Genomic DNA, 8,835 nt, shown 5'->3' on the forward strand with positions numbered 1-8,835 from the left:
AGATATAATTGTATATGAGATAGGCATCAAATTCGGAGAAGATGAGAATCAGAGACAGAGAGATAGAGAGCCTGTTATGCGACTATTGTTAGTTACATTAAATTGAAAACAATAAGACAAAAATATAGAATAACTATCATTAGTGTATCTGATTCCATAGTAAGATTGGGGTTAAGTGAGAACTAGTGACTTTTAATAGAATGACTGAATAAGCATATATATCATTTCTGAGACAAAAAAGTACAATTTTCCCTATAAATAAAGTATATATGTGTGTGTGTGTGTGCGCGTGCACACATGTGTGTGTTTGTTCCACAAAGACCTTCACATTCAACGGGCAACCACTTGGGTGATTATTGAATCATCAACCGAAAATATTTCTATCTGTAAAGCTTGTAATTTGGAGTCTTTTTCGTCACCTTCATCTCTTTTCGTTGAAAAAGCAGGCTTTTTGGGATTTGTCACAATTACAGTTTCATTTTTTAGCATGGAGGAAACTTCCAACATTGATGGCCTATCAATTGCGTTTTCTTGAACACATAAAAGAGCTATTTGCAAGCATCGAATTAGTTTACACAATGAAGTTGTATCATCTAGAGTTGGATTCATAAATTCCATGCCTTTGCCTTCTTTCCATAGCTCATATGCCTGAAATATAGAATATTAAACATCATTTTGAAATGCGGAAATAATGCACAACGAAAGAAAACAAAGCTATAAACATCAGATCTAGCAATGTTTGTTAAAGTAACTTACATAGTCTAGGAGGTTTAGATTCTCATCCAAGCCATGACAACAAGCATTCCTCTTTCCGCTTATGATTTTTAGAAGTAGAACTCCAAACCTATAAACATCAGATTTAGTGGAGTATACACCATTTCGGGCGTATTCAGGAGGAATATAACCACTGCATTGTTGGATTATCAAACAACATTTTTAATTGCTTAACAGGAAATCATGGGCTATAAAGCTTTATCAGGTAGAGGTACTTACTATGTTCCAACAATCCGATCTGTGTTTGCTTCATGTTCATCTTTCTTGAAAATTCTAGCCATGCCAAAGTCTGAGATCTTCGGCTTCATCTCTTCATCTAGTAAAATGTTACTAGATTTTAAGTCTCGGTGAATTATTATCATTCTTGAGTATTCTTGGAGGTATAGAAGCCCTTGAGTTACTCCTTCAATAATGTCAATACATTTTTTCCAATCCAATAGGTCCTGTCTGATAGGGTCTATGACAAATTACATATTATAACAATCAGTTATATAATCATATTGGGATAATAGAGAACTAAGATGTGAAAAATTGCATTTAACATATCTCAAATATTGTAATTGGAAGCAAGAAAGATATCAGACCAAAGAGGTAGAAGTGCAAGCTTTTGTTTGGCATGTACTCGTAGATCAGCATTTGTTCATCACTTTCAATGCAAAATCCCAAAACTTGCACAAGATTTACATGTTGTAGTTTCGCAGTAAGCATAACCTCATTCTTAAACTCCTCAAATCCTTGCGTAGATGTTTTTGAAAGTTTTTTCACTGCTATTTCTTTTCCATTTGGTAACACACCCTAATGAAATATACACACACTTATTATTGGTATTATGCACCCAGAAAGATACTTCAAGATATTTTCTACTCATCCTAATAAGAATATTGCCAGGACAACATTTTCACAACTCCAAACATGACTTATAAAGTCTATAAATGGCACTACTTTTAATATACACAAATCACAACAAATCATATTAACAATTGTGAAAAATGTTGTGTCCATAATCCATTCGGCAATAAAATATGATATTGGAATTGTTTTATAGATAGATTCTTGATTTTGCCAATTGCTTGAGTGTAAAAGATGTAGTAACAATAGTTTACCTTGTAAACAGGGCCATAACCTCCCTCTCCAAGTTTATTTTCAAATGAAAATTTATTTGTAGCTGCCTCAATATTAGCTAAACTAAAGACTTGCAGATCAGGAACATTGCTATCTGAATCTCCAACAGCTGCTATTTTATTAGCTTTGGACTCTAATTTTTTAGCTATAAACACAATTCCAATATTGAAAAAATAAGAATAAAAAGCAGAGCAAAGCCTAAAATATTAATTCTTAAATCATGGGAATAATAAGTAATCCTTCTAACCATAGATGGGAACTGCAACACATGTATTAGGAAAAAAAAAAAAAAAGAAGAAGAAGAAGTTACCTTTGGATCTGAGCTTTCTCATCCGTAAGTAACATCCTAAAAGGCATAGTAGGAGAGCAACAGTAGCAATTGTAGTCAAAATGATCACTAATAATCGCCACTTAGGTCGTCCATTATTTTCTTCCTCTTGAGCTAACAATGTAATTCATTAACATAACGAGAGATGAATATGTTGTAGAAGATCTTGAAACAATGTCATTCAAATTTTGTCATTTTTGACACCTTTAATTGTTATAGAAATGGTATCTTATACAGTTTAGTTTATGAGTTTAAAACTTTAAATTTGGTACAGTTGTGGCCTAAAAAGAAGGGGTTTTACACCTTCCAATCCTAGCTTGTCACATCCGTATTTTACAAATTAAAGAATAACTAGTGTCACACACAATCAAACCCCATCAACCCAAATCACAAGTTTGCTCCTTTCATAGATTCAGCCAACCCACAGGCTCCACCCACACTACAACAAACATAGCCTATGGTGATGAAATCTAGTGAGGAAATACAATTTTGTTGCCAAAAAGCATTATATAGTGAGGAAATAATAAATTTGTACCTAATATTAAAATAAAAAATAAAAAAACATAGTGACAAAATCTAGTTTTTGTTGCTAAATGTGTTACAATTGGTGATGCCATCGTCCTTAGTACCAAGCTCAACCCATCACTAACCCCCATTCATCCCTTAACCAGAGTTAGTGAGTTCTTCTAAAACACACACACACACACACTCTCTCTCTCTCTCTAAATTAAACATCCATGGCTAGCCAAAGCCCTTTATGAGCTTTTAAGTTTTACCACCACCCACAAGTCATTATTTCCATAGTCTCTCTCTCTTCCCAACTTTTCCCATCTCACTCAACCTTCTCCCTTTCTCGAATTCATGCATCTTGCTCTTGCTTGATTTGGGTCTCTCTGTATCTTTGTTTGATTTGTCCCGAAGTGATCACCACCACTCCATGGTGGTAATTTAGAGGTTCTAGGTGGTTGTGTTTGGTGGATTTACAAATTGGTGGTCATGGTTGGGTGTTTTAAGAGGTGTTTGGTATTGGAAGACTCTGGCCATGATCTGAAAGGTGTGACAATGCGTAGGGGAATGCAAATTGGTGGTGGTGAGTGGCAGCGAACCTTATTGCCAAGGAAGCCAGCTGCTATTGGTGATGGGCAGTGCTTGGTGGCTAGCCAAATATGAGAGAGTACGTTATGATTTGATGGGTTGATGAGGATTGATTGTGTGTGGTACTACCTATACTTTATTTTGTAAAATGTTGCCGTGGCAAGCTAGGATTAGAGGATGTAAAACCCCGCTTTTATGCCACAATCGAACCAAATTTAAACTCTTATTTTATTAAAGCAATGCCTGATAATTTAATCTTATCACTATCAAAAAGAAATTATTTGTGCCACCTTTTGTGCTCGTCTTTATATTCTACCAAATATGATATTTTATGTGTTTGATTTTTTACTTTGATTATTTTATAAGGAAAATAAAATAAATATATGATAAATTGTGATTACTGGAGTATAAAGTTGAATACAAAAAAAAAAAAAAAAAAAAAAAAGGATAGAGAATTTGAATCCGGTCAACGTTGCTAATTAGCAACTGGCATTTTGTGGAATAATTCTAGTGTCACATAAAGAGAGATGCTATGTCTACAACAATTTTACAACAAATCACATGTGGTTAGTTGTTATTGGTTCAAATTTAAAACTAACACTAAGATTACTTTTTTGCCCTAACAATAACAACCAGTAACAACCTGTTACTTAGGATTTGTTGTAAAAATATTGTAGACATATCATTTCTCGTCACATAAATTGTCACAACTTTTAATACAACCAGACTCATGAGGAACCCAAATACCCAACAAAGGTTGCATCAAACCTGTATGATCAGTGAACAGTGAACTTTGAACATTTGGGGTGATTTGGTTATCCTTTTCCATGAACTTGAACAGAGACGGAATGAAACATCTAAAATTTAATAATCTATTCAAAAAAAAATTAATCAACCAAAGCATGTCAAAAATTCTCAGCGCGTACAAAAGTAACCTTTAAAGAAAACCAATCAAAAGTTAAATAGTTAATTAGAGTATACCAAACATAATTTAATCAAAATTAATAATACAAAAATTATTTAATCTTGAGCTGTAGTTCATTTGATCGGTGATAGGCGAGTTTTAACTAATTCCAACCATGATATAATAATTTAGTCACTTTATAATTTTAAAATTTAGAACATAGATGATAGATGTGGAAAAACTGGGACTTCTAAGAACTGATGGGACACCACACGAAGAAGTCTTAATCTAATATTTTCATTTCACTGTCATACTATTTGAAAGCTAGAAAGCGACACAATATAATTTCACAACATTTTTGTAACACCATTGTTTTGAATTGTTGTGAGTTTCGTTAAAATCTTTTAAATTTTATTTTGACTTATGATGGGTTTACATCTCACTTGTCGTGAAAATATTGTGACATTTTTGTCATGTGGTCGAAGAACTTACTATTATATTAGACTAGTCGCAGACCCACGTGATACGTGGGAATATACAACTATTTTGTAATGTGATATAATATATAATTTATTCTCTAAAACGTACTGGAGATAGTAATTCTAAAATTATTTTTCATCTCTCCATTCCTACAAATATATCATTATATATATATATATATATATTTTTTTTTTTTCTAAGAAAAAAGATAGAAATACTATTCTTTTTTCAAGCGATCAATATTATTCAAACTTTTGTATAGTGTGTTATGGTTTTTTTTTTCTACAACAAAAATTTTTAAGTTCCAAAATTAATTATTTGAATTTCTCATTTTCTTAAGAATATTATCATGATAACCAAGCCTCATCACAAATTTACAATTGATATTACTCAAATAATTTATAGAGACATTCCAATACATAATCATCTTACTTCTAAAATATCTAAAAATTAACCCAAACCAAAACTGTAAGAGGGATAGAGAGTGCATGTGATAAATAACTCAAAAAACACACCACCAAAGTGTATTATCCAAAAGTAGATACCAAAAAAAAAAAAAAAATCAACAATCTAAAACAGATTTGCAAGAGAGAGAGAGAGAGAGAGAGCAAATTATCCAAATAACAAAATTATATAAAAGAAGATGAGTAAAAGAATATTCAAAAGAAAATGTATAGTTGTAAACACCAAATTATCTAAGTCATGCTATGTAATAGAATAACATTAAATCATTTTGTAATTTCATGGGATAACATGTAACAAACAAAGAAAATAAAATTAAAAGGATAAAAAATTAAAATATATCCAAATCATATTAACCTAAAGTAGAGTTAAACATAAAAAGTCATCAGTTTTAAAGAATTAAACATCCACCAAAATAAAGAATATATATATACAGAGAGAGAGAGAGAGAGAGAGAGAGAGAGAGAGAGAGAGAGAGAGAGAGAGAGAGTATTCACTTTTTTGTGTGAGCAAAATATGAATTGAATGAAAGAGAAAATAACAAATTTTTATAGTAAAAAAAAAAATTTGGAAGAAGAAGAGTAAAAAAAAAAAAAAAAAAAAGATGAAGGGATGAAGAAATTGTAAAATTAAGATATAGAATAGTGGGGAGATAAAAAGGTAAAAATAAGTAAATGTAGGATAACGTGTAATTGTAAAGTGACAAATTAATAAGGAGAAAAAAATTAAAAATGAGAGAAAATATTGATAATAGGTTGATGATGTGACTTAACAGGAGCGTAGCAATGCTACGCTTCAGTTTTTAGATAGATATAGATTATCCTATATGGAAAACTGTAACTAACTGCTCATCATTTTAACATGAATCCACTACCTTTTCTCCACTACTCACAATTTGTCATGTAGTTTATTGTGGCAAAAGTCCTAAAATTTGAATGATGGGGAAGCCATTGACACTTTTACATGCCTTAGCCAAAATTTGGCATTATAGCCCTATCAATGCACTGGAAACAGAATCAGGCCTAGTGAATCTTTTTTCCTCAATTAAACACAATAAGATATCCAAAATATTGGTTTTTTAATTATTCCAACTAGGATTCAAATCCTCTAGATTTTCTATGGTACTCTACCAATAGATTTTTAAAAAATTTTAACCACTCTTTTATGATTTAAAGATTTAGATTTTGTCATGTCACCATTCTACTAACAATATTCTTAAAATAATAAAATAATGTTGCAAACAAAACAATTAAGATTATTGTTAATGGAATGCTGACATGATAGAATCTAAATCATTAAATCATAAAAAAATGGTTAAGATTTAAAAAAAAAATCTATTTAGTAGAAGACTTTAAGAAATTCAGAGGATCTGAATCCTTTAAAAATGTGGGCAATTAGATTAAATTTCTAGCAAGAGAAAAATTAATTTAAAGAAATAGAATACCAAGAGAGCATCTCCTACGTACCTGCTAAAGAAAGTACCCAATTATCATCAAATGGGACCTGTCACACAACGTAACCAAGTAGCTTCTTCTCTGTGGCATAAGAAACCTTCATTCTGATAGCCTCAACATCATCAAAGCCAATCCAAGTCGATCCGACTGTGCAGTAATTTACTACATATGTAGCATTATACATTATAGCAGCCCCATAGCTCTGAACATAACTCTTGATTCGATTATACATGATGGCTCCACCACCTTTAATTGCAATGGCAGCAGGACCTGTTGCTGGAGCACCTATTCCGTTGTCATTGGGGTTCTTTAGCGTCCACGCATAGCCATAGAAAGGCAATCCCAAAACCAACTTGCTAGCAGACAAGCCTCTACCAATCCATGCACCAATACCATAATCCGTGTTAGCGTTACTCGATGGGTCATATAAGGCTGCAGAAGCACTGGTATAGTTTGACCATCCGGGCGCATGGTAGTCATAAGCAATAACATGCACCCATTCCAGGTTACTCCGAATTGAGTCCACAGGGAAAGAAACTGAATTTAAATCTGGCGAGAAATGAACAGCAGCAGTCAAAATCAAGTCTTTCTGGCTAGAATTCTTTGCCTCAGAAATCACAGCCGCACGCCAATCTTGAAATAGCAATCCCATATTGGTCATGTCGGAGCTAGTGTTCGCCGAATTCCAACCAAAGTCTAGGCCTTGAAAGCCATAAAGCCTTGCTATCTTTATTGAAGAGTCTATGAAAGATTTTCTGTAAGAAGCCTTGCTGACCATATTTGAAAGGGTGGTGTGGTTTGCCCCTGCACCACCAATGGAAAGAAGAGTGGTGACTGATGGGTTCTTTTGTCTAACAGTGTCTGTGAAGGTGAAGAAGTATTGCTCATCACCGGATGATACAGAGAGCTCGTAGGAGGAAGAGTTTACATCAGCAAAAGCGCAAATAAGGTGAGTATAGAGGGCTGAGTTTATGTCTGAAATGGGAGATCCGGTGCCAGAGAACCAGTAACCTGATTTGATCCAAGTCTGGGCTTCTGAAGGCATCAATTCTGAATAGAGAAGGATATGGAAAAGCAGAATGACAATTTTGGACATCATGTATGTGGGTACTTGATTCTCAGGAGCAAATATAAGGTGCATATAGAAAAGTCATCAAGCGGCACCATTTCCGACCGCTTGGCAAGTCGCCTAAAATTATTGTATCATCATCACCTTGCAATCACCTTGCAATTACTTGAGCAAAGAGATGATGTAACGCCATCTTTTTCTACTGCCCCACGCTGCGTATCTTTTCGCCTTTATCACAGACAGTCTCATTTTTTCTGTTTTTTTAAGAAACCTAGTGTTGTCTTGTTTTGAATTTTCCTTTCAAAGTCAACAAACATGGTGTGAAATGGCTGGAGAATATTGATCAGCAGGACCCTAGACCTGAAAATTGCATTCGGGGGGTTGTTGGGAAAAGAATTACTAGACCTGAAAATAAAGAGAGTTTCACATTTACAATATTTTAAAAATATTTTTACAATAAATTTTAGATTGAAAGTTTTTATTGGTTCTAATTTAAACATGCAATTAAACTTATTTTTTTACCTACTAGTAATAGCAAGTAGTAATTTGCTATTTAAAATTTATTGTGAAAATATTGTGAATATTAAATTTCTAAAAATTGAAGGAGTTTGGAGTTGCAAACAGCTAAGAGAAGAAATTTATCTATTCTAGTAAAACACGAAAACTTAATTGGAGATTTCAAGAAGAGAAAAAAAATAATAATAATAATTATGGGCTCATGTCCTTAGGAAGAAATATTGCACTCAACAAAGATTAAATTCTATAAATAACAACCGACTTCCTTGCTTTAGTGTGAAAAGCAATGGGTTTTAGTTAGCTCAACTAATAAAGTCTCTAATGATTGAATAAGAGATTAAGGGTTCGATCTCCACCTACACCAAAAACCGATAGATGTTTTGATCTGATAATAGAGAAAGCTGCGAAGAAAGTGTAGATCTTTTTGAGAAGGGAGTAAAATGGGTTTTGGGGTGTGATAGCAACCTCCAAATCTGGGTTGATAGCTAGGAAAATTACGGATCGTTGCATATTCTGAGGCGAAGGTTGAGTACGATGGGCCTAAGGAATTGACTGAGGTGAAGGTTGAGTTTGCGAGGGACCAAGGCCTTGGTAGGCATTTATTTTTGGCCCTTGCGCATGACAAGAACTA

The 8,835-nt window shown here is 33.3% G+C and overlaps 1 pseudogene; it reads right to left on the reverse strand.

Annotated features, from left to right (window-relative positions):
* Window positions 1-330: 330 nt before the first annotated feature.
* LOC115973844 lies at window positions 331-7,715 on the reverse strand (annotated as a pseudogene).
* Between the last annotated feature and the right edge of the window lie 1,120 nt (window positions 7,716-8,835).

This window comes from Quercus lobata, chromosome 2 (assembly GCF_001633185.2).
Source record: "Quercus lobata isolate SW786 chromosome 2, ValleyOak3.0 Primary Assembly, whole genome shotgun sequence".
Classification (NCBI taxonomy): Eukaryota; Viridiplantae; Streptophyta; class Magnoliopsida; order Fagales; family Fagaceae; genus Quercus; species Quercus lobata.